Genomic DNA, 14,474 nt, shown 5'->3' with positions numbered 1-14,474 from the left:
GCAAAACATTTTAATTGCTTGTTTTTGTCCGACCAACAGTCCAAAAACTTAAGGATATTTCATTTACAATGATAGAAAACAGAGAGAACCAGCAACTCCTCACATTTGACAAGCTGTTTTTTAATTCTTGATAAATGACTTAAATGATTAATCAACTATCAAGTTGTTGGCTAATTATTTTCTGTCCACGACTAATAACTTAATCGACTAATGGTTTCAGTGCTACTTGGAAAGTTAACCCAAAATTACACCTCCTCTGTATCCTGAAAGGCCAGCCAAGTCAGTTGTATTTATATAGCCCACAATTTATTTTAGAGGAGTTTACAATCTGAGCAACATAGGACAGTCCACTTTGTACTTGCAAGAGTGTAAGACTGGAGCAACCGGAGGGTAGCCGGTATTTACTTCTGCAGTGCCCTTCATCTCTGCTAGGTGTCCTTGAGCAAGTCCCACAACTAACCCAGGGTAACTGTGGCAGAGCTGGTGAATGTTTAGGGGCTATGTTCATTTGTAACTATGGTGGAAAATGCAGGACTGATTTCAATGTTTTCTTTTTTTTTTCCTTGATGGAGACTGAAGCTTCCAAAAGTGGTAGCCATTCACTGTTACAGTTAAGTTCACATCAGCTGAAGAATATCAAAATGACTGAAAAAACTTGTACAGCTAAAGTCTGATGTATACAATCCAATTCCTAAACACATTTCAGCTCTTTCATTGGCTGAGAGTCCTGCTCAGAACTCCTTGCAGGAATGAGAGGATTTTGAAGACTTGATTTATTTAGTAATATCTTAGGTGTTCTGAAGCGTACTGAATACACTGCTACTGATGAGCCTTGGATTATGCTGCAAAAGTAGTTTGATAAGTTTGTGCAGATTTTTCTTGTTAAAATTGGTCTGATGAAATGAGTTTAACGATATTTTATATTTGCTTTGACAAAGAAAATCTCTCCGGTGTGATGTGGCAGGATGTTACTGAGGATCGTCAGGCATGTTGGAAACCTGCCTCAAGGACCTTCTGACCCGTCTAAAAGAATTTCATTAGTATGATTCTCACTAGAAGAGTTCTAGTTTGTGATGAAATGTTGCAAATATTCTTGCCGAGGCTCGGCCTAACTTTAATCTGTATGACCTTGCGGAGGAGGGGAGAGTAACAATTGCAGTATCTCCATGGTTGTTTGAAAAAAGAGGAGGAACCAGGCCCGTAAACCATCTCAGTGAACTGTCTGTAACTTGGCTGTCGGCTGTCTGAACTGCTGCTGACATGCGGTCTCAGGCAGCCCATAGCAACCGCATTGTTTGTTGTTTCATAAACTGAACAGAGGGGGGAGGGAGCGGCGTTAGACATCTTGAACTTGTCTGCCAGTCTGAATGAAACTGCTGAGACAAAGTCCTTTAAAAAGCCTTTAAATGTGTTTGTGCCTGTGTGGGACGGTGTTTGTCCGCCCTGCTTGTAATTACATAATGGGTGTTTCACTCAGTGTGAGACTGAGTGAAGGCAGCTCAATTGGATAGACGGAAACGACATGCCCTCTGTCTCTGTGTACCAGGTCATGTTCTGGTACCTCCCATAGAGGCATGGCAGTAAAACAGTGTGTCGGCAGTTCCAGATCCATTCACTAAGACTGTGTTTAACCCTTAACAGTGAAGTGGGCTGTGCTAAATGCTGCAGGGCCAGAGAGAGGCGGACTCAAGTGTTGCCATCTTTCGTTATGGTCAGGACTCAGGTTAGGTTAGGCATCGCAGAGATAACCTGGGGTAGAGAGGTAGCAGATACTCATTTATCTTTAGAAAATCAGTAGTAAACACCTGAAACTTTTCTAAAAAGCCAAATAAAATAACAGTGGAGTTACAGAAGCGAGCAGAACAGTGGCTAGCCTGTACTTCTATTTTCTTTGCACATTTAATTCATTCAGGTGTTTAATGTTATTTTTGGTAGTTGACTGTTCATTTAAAGGCAGTAACTTATTCCACAGATCCCCAACAACCATAACTAACCTAAAGGAATGTCATTAGGATGGGTTCAGTAAAGCGTGTTAGTCTCTTAGTATGATATGCAAGCTTTTTCACTCTTACAACAATAACATTTGTAGAAGAAACACTAAGTTGTAATTTCTTGGCATGGTCTATAATACGGGCTATTAGCACCGCTACTGCCCATATCAGCCTTCACATACCCCAATCAGTCAAACCCTAAAACCTTTGTTCTTGTGGAAAGGTTATTAGCCACAACAACCTTTGGCCTAGTACAGCTTACAGGCATTTAAAGAACAATATTGATATTAGATATGTGCAAATAGCTCCTGGCACATAAGTTAGAGTACACATTTGTGTCAAGTAAATAAGGCATACAGGGACAAGCGTGGGCTGCCTGAGACACAGAGGCAAGATTCCTCAGCAGCCTGTTATGTTATTGTATTTTTCAAATGCAGAAACTCCCAGCTCTTTGAGGAGGCAGGGCGTGGAGCTGCAGGGCCTGTAATTAGTCACAGTTAACTCACTGTCATGACAGATTTTTCTTGCCCCAGAGCGTCTGCATTTAATTCATTCACACACAGCCTGCTACTCATTCACACAACTGATTACCAAAAAACAAAGTTATATGAAGAGGGAGTCTCGGAGAAGTTTATTCAGGAAGAGGAGTCTTATTGTGAAATCAACAGGAGTACACAGCTCAGAGGCAGCGGAAGGCTGCTGGGAGACTAATACACTGCTGCACGGATACACTGATATCAGGCTGATATTTGACTTTGAATGGGTTTTGGTCTGTCTGTGTTGTTTAAATACAGTTTAATTACATTGTATAATTGATTAATGTCCCATTTGTTATGTAGTGCTTAGCCTGAACTATTTATAGTGTGGCATTCAGGCTTTTTCAACTTGATCAGTGGAAATCTTTAGGAAATACTGAATACTTTGAAATACAATTTCAAGGTATTGAATATTAGCAAAGGAATTGATATTGGCAGCCTCAGTCCAGTTATAGTGGTATAGATGTCAAAGTTTGAAAACCCATATAGGTCAAACCTTGTCCATTCACGCAAACAGTAGTTTGACAAAACATTGTAACTCAAGGTCCATTTACTGGCTTTTTCCAGTGCTTTCAACCGCATCTCCCAATCTCACATATGACTCTTTAGTCACATGATAACAGGTGGTTGTATATTGGGAGAAGATTGTAACCCCTGTCTTTGATCAAGGATGGTCTTTGCCATTGGATTCGATGAAGACCATGAGATGCGGTTGAAAGTTCTGAAAAAAACTAGTAAGTGGACTATAGCCCGGCCGATACTGGATATTTGAGGCCGATACTAATTTCGATTTTTGGGAGTCCAAACACGATATATCGGCCAATAGGAATTTTTTAAACAAACACATACCATGAAAAAATCTTGATATGGATCCCTTTTGGTTTTTTTTGTTTTTTTTTAAAGAATTGTGACCAATATACATACTAAGCGTGACATTTTACTGTGAAAAAATCAACTTGTCAGTGTTCTCTGGTGGACAAACTATGTAATGGTGAGACTGTTTCTAAATGACCCCACTTTAAAACACACTGTGTCAAGCTAGAGACTTGATTATGAGTTGGCTTGAAAGCTCTTCAGCTTCACATGTTAAAAGGTGAAAGTGACATATTCTCTGAAGGGAGCAGAAGGCGAAGTGCAATCCAAGGCACTCTGAAAGCTTTTGCTTTATTAAGTTAAGTTATTATAGTAAATATGCAAAAGAGAAAATAAGACAGGTCTCTTAAAATGAACAACTAATTGGTTTCATTTTTAGAAAAATGTACATTTGTACTGCTTACATTGCATACAATAATATTATCTGTCAAAACTAAACCCATTTAGTGCCTTTAAGAGCCAAATACATTCTGGGTTTTAAAGAAAAAAATTCCGAAATGCAAAAACAAACACCTTTTGCTTTAAAAAAATTCTTAAGTTTCAGAACTACAAGTTTCAACCTAACTACAGCTCAGGCGTAACGTACGCCTTTACTGTCGTCTTTGTGGCATCTGTAGGAGGCAAACATGAGTGGGCAGGAACTGAGTTTTTAATTTTGAATTTTGAATTTTTAGTAATCGAGTTACTCGAGGAATCGTTTCAGCCCTATTACCATTTAAAAATGTGCATCAGTCTGAAATATCAGCTGTGGGCATTATCATTCAGAAAAGGTCACAACACCCACATCAGCTGAATGATACCAGTGTCAAACGTCAGGGAAAACTCGTTAAACAGCATTCACTTCAGCTCCATCATGTTTTCCTTGGGAGCCTGGAGGTAAGCCCTCTCTAATGACCAGTCTGCAGGGAAGACGGTGTCCATCTGATCCAGGCTGTCCAGCCTGGCACCGCTCTCTCCACATGGCCGTCTGACTGACACGCTGTCTTGGCAAACACACTTGGCATATGAACCGAGTCGCTGCACGCTTCGTCTGTGGCAGACACACACGCCGTTCTTCTGTCCACCAAAGATGACCTCATCTTTGCTATGACGTTAGTTAAGATTACGCCATTGTTTTTAATGAGCAGACCATAGGTTCCCTTGTCACTTTGTGCAACATACTGGATCAGTCTGTGTCTATTACTTTGAAGGGTCATAAAGTGAGTTTTTCTCTGTCCCGAAGCATAAAATACCCATGACAATGTTGCGTGCAACTGGCATTTCAAAACAGTTCAGCAGCTGAAAAAGCTTCTCTCTCAACTCAGAATAGCAAATGACAAGGAAGCTAGAATACCACTTTGTCATTTGCTATTTTTGAGTTGAGTTTATTTTACACAGCGATACATTATCTCTTTGTGAAGAACTCCTGTTTGATTTCCACTCTAATTAGCTAGCTTGACTTGATTGTGTGGGGCGGCTGGGAGGGGGCAGACTGAGCCAGGGTTCTGTGGAGGAGGAGATCTGTTGTTACAGTCCCTACTGGTTGCTGCTGGAGGTCGGTAAAGGTCACAGATTGCTTAATGCATCTTTAGTAAAGGCCTACATGAGGCTTTGTCCCAGACACTCAAGTCTCTTTGGACTCAAGTCAGTTTTTTTTATGGAATTGCCCTTGAAATATCAGGGATGGAGCTTCAGTTCTGAATATTTTGCCTCAGGCAGAGATTTGATTTAGTGGCAATTTAAAAGGAAGTTCAACTCTGGCCTTTATCATCATCATCATACAGCAGACCTGAACCAGCCTGCCCTGTCTCCTCTATCTTTTTCTTTCCTCTGCTCCCTTGTCTTCCTTTGTGTTGTTTTCCAGCCCAGCAGGATGTCACAAATGACACGAAGAAAAGTCTCTCCTGCACAGTTGGCACCTTCGCTACTGTCCACGAGGATCAGCAGACCAAATATACCTCGCACTGTCGAACAGAACGCCACATATGCATACCAGCATCTTACAGAACACGGCCAAATATATCCAGCTACTGCGGGACACCAAACCTGCCCACCTAGGCTTCCAAATATATCCTGCACCTACACTGATGCAGAGTGCTGTACAAACCCACTGACCAGCGGGTGTAACTTTATTCATGCTGAAGGGGAGCTTTTGCAGATAGCACACAGTTTTCTGTACTTTTCTGTAGAGGAAAAAAGTACAGAGCAATAAATATTTAGACTACAGGATCAACCTGCCCATTTCCATGTTTGTGTCAGTGGTTCAAATCATCATGAGGCAGATTACTATGATTTTTACCGTTTTTGGTTGAAAACTAAACAGGCTCGAACAGATAAGACAGTTGAGTAGACTTTATGGCTCTTTATCTGGGACAGCGATAAATCCGTTTCTCTGCCAGTCCAAAGGAAAGCTGCAGTAATCCAGTCTTGAGACAGCACCAACAAATATGGCTCCTGTGGATTTTCTCCACTGAAAACAAGTGCAGATTAGGACGCAGCATGTCACTTGATGCAGTGTTGCTTTTCTTCTCACCATAATGTGATCATCAGAGAACATACAGCAGAGGAGGTAGTTGTTTGAAGCTTTAGCGGGAAAGTAACTTGGAGTAACTTGTTATCATATTGTAATACTATAAGCACTCTGTTAGAACTGAAGCGGTGCAGTCTGCTGTGTTGTGACTGCTCCACTAGAGGGGGTCATCCAACTGTTCAGTACCACGGTGGAAATTCACCCCCTCACTACTAATGTCTATACATCCAGTCAGGCTGAAACTTTGCTGGAGAGTACATTAAGTTATAATAACAACTCCTCATAAACCAACACATAATAAATTAACATTTATTACAATATTGCTGGAATTACAAAATATGCATAGAAATGTCAGCTCTTATTGTGAGAAGAAGCAGGATTAAATAACATTTCATAATGAGCTGAGCTGTAACATTTGTTTGTGTTATTTCACAATTTCGGGGTTAAACTAAATATTCTGTCTGAATGTATTCATCTAAAAATGTAAGCATATTAAGACTACATAGTCATGATTGTAATCGGAGCATAAAGTGCAAAAACACAAAATGTGAGTATATTAAATATGTATTGTAATGCTAAAACTTATATATTTTAATGATTATTTTCATTATTGTTTTTCTCAATTTAATCGATGGATTATTTGGTCTGTAAAATGTCAGAAAATTGTAAAAAAAAAACCATCACAATATCCCGGAAAACTAAGTTGAGGTCTTTGAATGTTTTGTTTTGTCCAACCAACAGTCCAAAACCCAAAGATATTCAGTTCACGATCACATAAGACAAAGAAAAGCAGCAAATCCTCACATTGGAGGAGCTGGATTCAGAGAATCTTTGTCATTTTTATTTGGAAAATGACTTTAAACAATGAATTGATTATCAAAATAGGTGATGATTAAATTTAAATGATTTAATAATTAAATTCATTAATTGACTAATTGTTACAGCTCTAATATTTTTATATATTCTTTCTTTCTTTTCGTACTTCCTTAGAGAGAAAAAATTGCCGTAATAATACAAAGGCAATTCCTAAATAAATCAGTTGGAATCAGTACTCATTACAATAGTAGTGTGTACACGAACAAACACAGAAACACCAGCTAAATCACGCAGTCTTTCAGTGTACTCCTACAAAGCTAGGGAGCCACAGTCTTGACCTTTCTTCTAACACCGCTAACAACCATATTATCCGACCTGCCCCATTATCCCAATCCCTCGCCCATTTAACACCTTAGCATATCTAAATGTTATGCGGACTGGTAAGTATTTTTTGACCCCCAAAGCTAAATTGGCCCCTTATTATTGTTGGCCACGGGAATTTCAAAACTTTCAACTTTAATGTTGTCAGGGTCAGCAACACCTTTTTCACCTTTTCCTCCCTCCTGTTATGTAACGTACTGACTCCTGGAAACCCCTGATACCATTCAATTAAATCTAGCTGTCTGTGGGAATATGTTTATACGCTTCTACTTGATGTTAAATGCATCACAAACCATTGGCCTTATTTGCTGCATTATTAAACAGTCAAAAGAGAAATAATTACAAGAAGTCAGATTATGTGCAAATATGCAGCAGCTTAAAAGTACTTCCAAGCATGTTTCAGACCTGTTATCTGCACCTAATAGTTTTCTGCATAACAGGTGAAGCCAAAGTCATTATAGTATACCTTTGTTCCTGGATTGAATTTATCAGCCTATTTCAAGTAAAGCCCAGCTAGTGCACACAGTGTAAAGTAGTACTTGATATATAACATTAGCCCCTTTTGTTTTTCTTAGAACCAACCAGCAAGCCACCTCCCACTTGAGGAAGTCCCAACACATGTTAATCTCTAACTCCGCCCCTCTTCACACAGATTCCTCACCTCTTCTCACAAGACCTGGGTGGGGGTGGGGGGTGGGGGCTGAGGTGGGGGTAGTCTGCTCTCCATCCGTCCCAAAGTAGCACAGCCAGTTGTGAAATCACTTTACAGTACAGGAGGAGCCGTGTGGAAGCACAGGGAGCAGCAACATCTTCCAGTCCTGTTACAGAGCTGTAGTATACAGATCCTGCGTGAGAGTGTGTGTGTGTGTGTGTGTGTGTGTGTGTGTGTGTGTGTGTGTCATGGACCGGTATCATGTGCTGGGTGGCAGCAAGAATGTGCCGGCGCTGAGACGAAGTCAGAGCAGAGAGCAGGCTGTCGTGTATCTGCTCGCCCTAGCTAAAGAGAAGCCGGTCTTTCTCAACAGCGTGGCAGCACTCATGAAGGTAACTGATGCTGCTGCTAATATTAACAAAGCTCTGCCAGTTGTTGCTCTCTGACTGGATTTAAATAGGCTGCGGATGTTCCTGTGATGGGGTCTCCGGTTTTGATTTGGATAATATATTTACTGTTTGGAAAGGCCTGTTGCCTACATGTGATGCTGTGGTTACAGGATGTCTGCTGGCTCAGTCATTAACAAGGGGAGCTTTCAGGCCCTCAGACTGCTTTTTTATATGGGAGATTTTATGAGTCGAGCTTGAGAATTGTGTTACATGTATTTACAGGCAGTTGGAAACTTGCGGTGTAGGTGCATTTAAAAGTGACATAACCAAGTGAATCAGTAAAATCCTACAGTGTGTATAAAAAAAAAATTAATAAAAAAAAAAGACAAAACACTCAACTAACTTCTAAAAACTACATTTTACCTCATCAAGTACAGTTAACACGTTATGTAAAGATTATTTGGTAGCTACGCTGTGGTAGAAGGACCTGCTGTTTCTATTAAACTAGAAAGGAAATAACAGGAGAAGGAGGAAGCTGCTGTGGGATTCAGTCCAAGTTTAGTGGAGATGTTCATGTGAGACAGAGACAGACACCTAACCAGGTGTCTGTCTCTGGACACAGACAAGGGACTTTTAAGCCTTGAAGAAAATGTGACATGTATATATCAGTTTTGATATAAGTTGGTATAAGTTGTGTTTTTACAGCTGATTTGTAAGCTGAATATTTTGTGCAAATATTCAGTATTTTTACATGTTTCTTTAAATAAAAACAAAGATTTCTCCCAGAATCGTATTCTTGACAAGCTAAAACAGTTTGTTGGGCACTTTAAAGGCATTGTTCAACATTTATCCGAATACATCTCAGATCAAAATGTCACACTAGAGTCAATCCCGCTGAAGGTGAACCAGTGAAGTATTGGACAAATATACGACAGAAATAGGTAATAAAGTGCCAGATTTATCAGGGAGCTCATATATCGTGCAAAGATTGAGCGTCTTGCAGAGAGGGGTCGAGGTCACCAAGTCATGCTGTGTGGCTGGCTCAGCTGATGTAGTAGGTTGACATGGAACAGAAGAGTGGCATGTGGTTATAATTATGATGGACACCAGAGATTGTTTTAGAGGAAAGAGGGAGGGAGTATGTTTGGGAAAGAAAGGTGATGAGGTGGAATAGAAAGGGGAAGCTTAAGTCAGAGCCATGTTTTAGGTTTAAAGGGGAAATATGTAAGAACTGAGACTACTCTCCACCTGTCGAATTCATACTCCAAATCAATAGGGGGCAGCATATCACATATCAGGTCATAACCCCTGCTAACTGCTGTTAGCTAGTTAGCTCAGATAGCCGTGCAGCTAACTTAACGGTCCTCTTAGCTGACTGAGCACCAGAAACTGAGCCAGGCAAGCGGGCAGCAGAACCGGGATCAGCAGCCTCCCAGTGAACACAGCCAGACCGGGACCGAACACAGCCCTGAGACCAACGGAGTCCAGTTTGACGACAGGGAATACAGTACCGAGGTGATTTACATCAGGTCCTACCAGGACTCTGACTCCGGGGACGACGGAGACACGGTGGGGACAGGTCAACTGGGAGAGGAGCGAGAAGGAATCAGAGAGGCAGCGACAGCGTGTAGAGCCAGAATATTTTTCAAGTCTAACTCGGTGGATTAAGGATTTATTTTCGACCAAACCAGAGTTGGTGATTGTTGGAACTGTTTAAAGACTAACCAAGACGGTTTTGGTGAGTTTTATTTTGTTTCTGTCGAGATTGAATGAAGTGTGTTTTACGATGAGTTAACAAGGCAATTAAGCTGGTCTTAGTTAAGTGAAAGCGAGAAACGTGAATTCAGAAGGTGTACGGTTTGATGAGGCAAATAAGTGTAAGAATATTTCCTTTCTTGAATTTTGTGAGTTTATTTTGTTTATTTATTTAAAAAAAAAAAAGCTACACACATCTTCCAGCTGGAACTACCTGAGCTATATTATCAGACTATCGCCTCTCGAGGTACAAGTGGTATTACAACACAGGACGGGCCAGGGCTAGCAGGTTAGCATGCTAATTTCAGTAGATATCCCTGTAACACAATACATAGACGTCTTTGACATGACGTGCACATTCTGTTGATAAGGTTAGTTTATTTTTTGAATGTTTTAAACTAAAAATCTTACATATTGCCTCTTTTAAGTTTGAAAATGCTGCACACAGTAAAATGTATACTATGGAAATAGTGTAATGCATTTTGTGGTGACCATGGAACCACTTCAGGCACGTCTTACTGGATGCCAGTCACATTGATCTTAGAATCTTCTGAGAACATTCAGAGCCATTTTTATCTCATATATCATATGTAATATTCATTATTTACTGTGCACTTGCATTTCCATTACAGTTTTTCCTTTTTGATTGCTTAGTCTACAATTTCAGAAAATGATAAAAAATTCCCATCTCAATTTCCCAGAGCCCAAGTAGACGTCGCCATATAGCTTATTTTGGCCAATCAACACTCTAAAATCCTCAACATATTCAATTCACGTTGATATAAAACGTGAAAAGGCAGATTCATATTTGAGCAGCTGGAACCAGCCAATGTTTGGCATTTTTAGCCAGGCTAGCGGCAAGGCTCTATGTATGGCAATGTCGGTCTATCGCTCAGTCCACCACTTTGGTCCAGACTGAAATATCGCAACAGCCGGATAGATTGCCATGAAATTGTGTAGAAGCATTCATGGTGCCCAGAGGATGAATCTTAAAGACTCTGGCAATAATAGTCTTTTTTTAGTGAAATGCTGGATAGATTGCCATGAAATTTGGTACACACATTCAAGTCTTGTTTCTTGATAAATGACTTAAATGAAGTGATTAGCAAAATTGTTGTTGATTGAATCGATCAACGAATCAATTAACCAATTGAATGAATAACGTGAGAAGCAGTTGAAGAGCTTATGCTATATTGTTACATAAATTCACTGCTTTGCTACAGCTACAGAATTCCATAATCAACTTCAGCCAAATGCACAACGTACAGAGACCTTTTTTTGGAATAATCAGGAATAGTGTTATTGTCAAATGAACTGTTTGCAGTCAGTTTTTCTAATAATAAACATACATTATAATTTAGATAGAACTCCTTGGAGAGTAACATGGCTGTTGAGCTCCAGGTGGCTGTGTGCGTCCTCCAGTTTGACAGCCGTTTGCTTGGTACTGCTGTTTACTTTGGCTGCTATGCTCTCTAAATCTCCTCTGGCTAAACCGTCTCACGTGGATATACAGCACAGCCGTTCACTACTGTACCAACCAGCTGCTATTGACTTATAGTTTTGGGGGGATATTGATATTTAATCTCATAATTTCTCATGCACAGAAAATTGTTTTACTTAACAAAGCTGATGCAACTGACTGCAGATCTTGCAGACTTGTTCTTATCTCTATCCTATTACAATGATCTAGCCACAGTCCTGCTTATTATCAGCAGCAGTGTTTAGAGAATGTCAAAATACCACTCCCATCTAGCCTTTAATCACTGTATCAAGTCTTTGATGTTCTTATCTCTACGCTGGTAGTGTTTGACATGATATCTGGAACCCCGTCCTCACTGTGAGAGATGCCTCCAGGGGCTGGATCCCAGTTGAAGCGGAAGCTTCAGCAGTTTAAATGCCAGCCCCCAAGGGAGCTACAACTCCATACATAGTTCCATCTTGAGATCAGTGACATCAACATGGAGGACCACCAGCTTATTATTCAAAGAGGTTGGCTGTCGCTGGAGAGCCTGCTCGTCCTATTCCCACTGCCTGGCTTTGATGCTTATGTGTTCTACAGGGGGAGGGGAAAAAAAGCAGCAGCAGCAGCAGAAAATAAAATAGAAATAGCTCTTGTTAGGATCATCTGTTTGTTCCTCCTCTGGGACCTGAACACGATGAACCCTCCAAGGATCACAGTCTGATCATGAATGGGGTTTGTTTTGCAGACTGTTACGGAGCGCTTGCAGATATATGTAGAGAATAAGGCTTTGTTGAACTTTCCCGTTTTAGTCTCGAAATACTATGCGCGTGAGATTTCTGTTTACGCCTGTGACGTAGGTGAACATGGCAAAGAAGAATACGGCTGTACACTAATAAAGTAACTGCTCTGATCAAAGGTACACGGGAGGGGAATGGCCCCGGGCGCTCGGGGAGGAGGAGGGGAAGAGGAGGGAGGAACATTAAAGGGCATGAGAGAAAACAGGAGACACCGACTCTCTGGGGAGAGAGGGAGACATGAGGAAGAGATGCTGACTGCTGGGAGGATGAAAATAAGGAAAGTAAAGAATAAAGCGAGAAGACCATACTGAATAATTGAGGAAAAACTGAGTGAGTGAGATGTAGGATGTCACATTAGAAAACTGGCTACAGTACTTAGCAGAATGAATAAATGGGATTTTCCTAATTGCTACACATTTATTGTACAAAATGTTGTTGTTACATTGTTGCATCCATTAAAATACTACGAAGAGGAGACAGCAGTTGACTAAATAATAATAATACTACAATTTTTGTACTACAGCCTTACTTGGGTACCATTAGCTTATGGTGGCTAATGTTAGCAAACTTGAGATAGACGTTCTTGTGTAGCTGACATCACTAAGTCCCTTTGTTGACTTCTTGACTCTTCTCTACTTGTGCTACTGTTATACTGTGTTTGAGTATGTCACAGATAAATATTTCAGTGGTTTTAACAGTAAAACAAGAAGTAAACACATCGTATCTCACCATTTGTTGTTTCCAGTTTGTGGTCCCATTCCACCTGCTGTCAGTTAGTGATGGTGTATTTAAAGCAGGGCTCTCAAAATAATGGCATGGGGCCTTATCTGGCTCACAAGAAAAGAAACAATTGTTAAATCCAGCTAACACATTCTTTTTTTTTTTTTATGTATGCTAAATTTGGCCATTAAAATAGTTTTTTTATTTCACTTTTAACATTTGTGTGCTGTGGAAGTTATCCACATAAACACTCAAGTTCAATGTGCCATTATGCTGTAATTGCCACCCATGGCCATAGAAAATGCTATTAAGTGGGTGCTACTATAAATGAAACCGTTGTAAGGTTTTGTTTCATATGCAGTGTTTTGACAATTGTTAATTTTCAGGTTTCATTTCACATGTATTACCTGTCTTATTGGTTCCGCTAGGCAGGCTCCTGACCAACATTAATGTCCTCTTGGAATATGTGTTAGTGTTTCTACAGTTGTTGTTTATGTCTTTCATATGTTGACTGCTGTTGCCTGTATGGCTTGTCTCTTTTGTTGTTGCATAGTTTCACTTCAACTTTCACAAGTCATAGTTTTATAATTGCGTCACCAATTTTGAATTTCCATCTGGACACAGGTGTTTTGTTCATTTTTTTCCCTTGGAATAGCCATATTCTGAAAGATACATCATCAGCAGCAGCTTTAACCTCAAAATATCTTTATCAAACCCAGTTGTCATGAGGGCCACCCACTAGGTGAGACATGGAGGGCTGTGGAATGTATGAACTGGTGTCTGGGGGTGTGGGGGGGTGGATGCAGGCTGGAGCTTGGAGAACTCTGGGAACCAGGCACTCCTCCACAAACTCACGATTGTCTGGAAGTATCACCCCCCCCCCCTTCTGATAGACACTGAGTCTAGAAGACTTTGACCCTGCACTAAGGCTTTCTGTAAAAACTCACGTGCATGGGATTTACACTAGCTGTACACGAGCCTAATGTTGCAGCTAGAATAACCTAGTTGCCTAGTGGTCAGACAATATAAGAATTTATATATATATAATTTTTATACACAGGAAAGCAGTGAGTCAGTTGGTGCTATTTGAAGTCTGTACAGAAAGCTGACATTAGTGATGAAGGAAAGTTTGTGTTCACAGATCGTTGTTAAATATGACTTCAGTGTATGACTGCTGTTTTTCAGGAGGTGTTTAGCAAACATGGCTAAACTAAGCTTTATGTGTTTGTGTGTATCACATTGTTGGTGGTCTCAGACTTGTGATTTGGCTTTTCTCTTTATGTCCTGGTAACACAGCAGGGCTCACAGAGGCTGTTACCACTCCTAACAGATACAGAACAGCTTGTACAGATCAGCTTCCTTTAGACAAAAACAATGTATTAGGACACTCGAAACAATCGTACATGAAAATTCAGTTGACATACTTCCAAAAAGGAGTCGGTAAACCCACATGCATCCAGGGTTAAACACATTACAGAGTGCAACAATCATAGAAACTGCAGGTTTTTCCCCAGCTCGCTTCCTGAACACCTGATCTAATCAAGGCGTATTGAAGGGTGTCATGTGTGGGATTTACAGTTTAAATCAATATGA

At 40.4% G+C, this 14,474-nt stretch overlaps 1 protein-coding gene across 33 annotated transcripts in view; it reads left to right on the top strand.

The window, feature by feature from the left end:
- phldb1b (pleckstrin homology-like domain, family B, member 1b) overlaps positions 1-14,474 on the top strand; it is a 116,766-nt gene that overhangs the window by 68,809 nt on the left and 33,483 nt on the right. The gene's annotated exons all lie outside the window — the stretch shown is intronic.

Source organism: Siniperca chuatsi, linkage group LG7, assembly GCF_020085105.1.
Source record: "Siniperca chuatsi isolate FFG_IHB_CAS linkage group LG7, ASM2008510v1, whole genome shotgun sequence".
NCBI classification, from domain to species: Eukaryota; Metazoa; Chordata; class Actinopteri; order Centrarchiformes; family Sinipercidae; genus Siniperca; species Siniperca chuatsi.
Note: the sequence above shows the minus strand (reverse complement) of the source record. Positions and strands in the feature narration are given on the sequence as shown.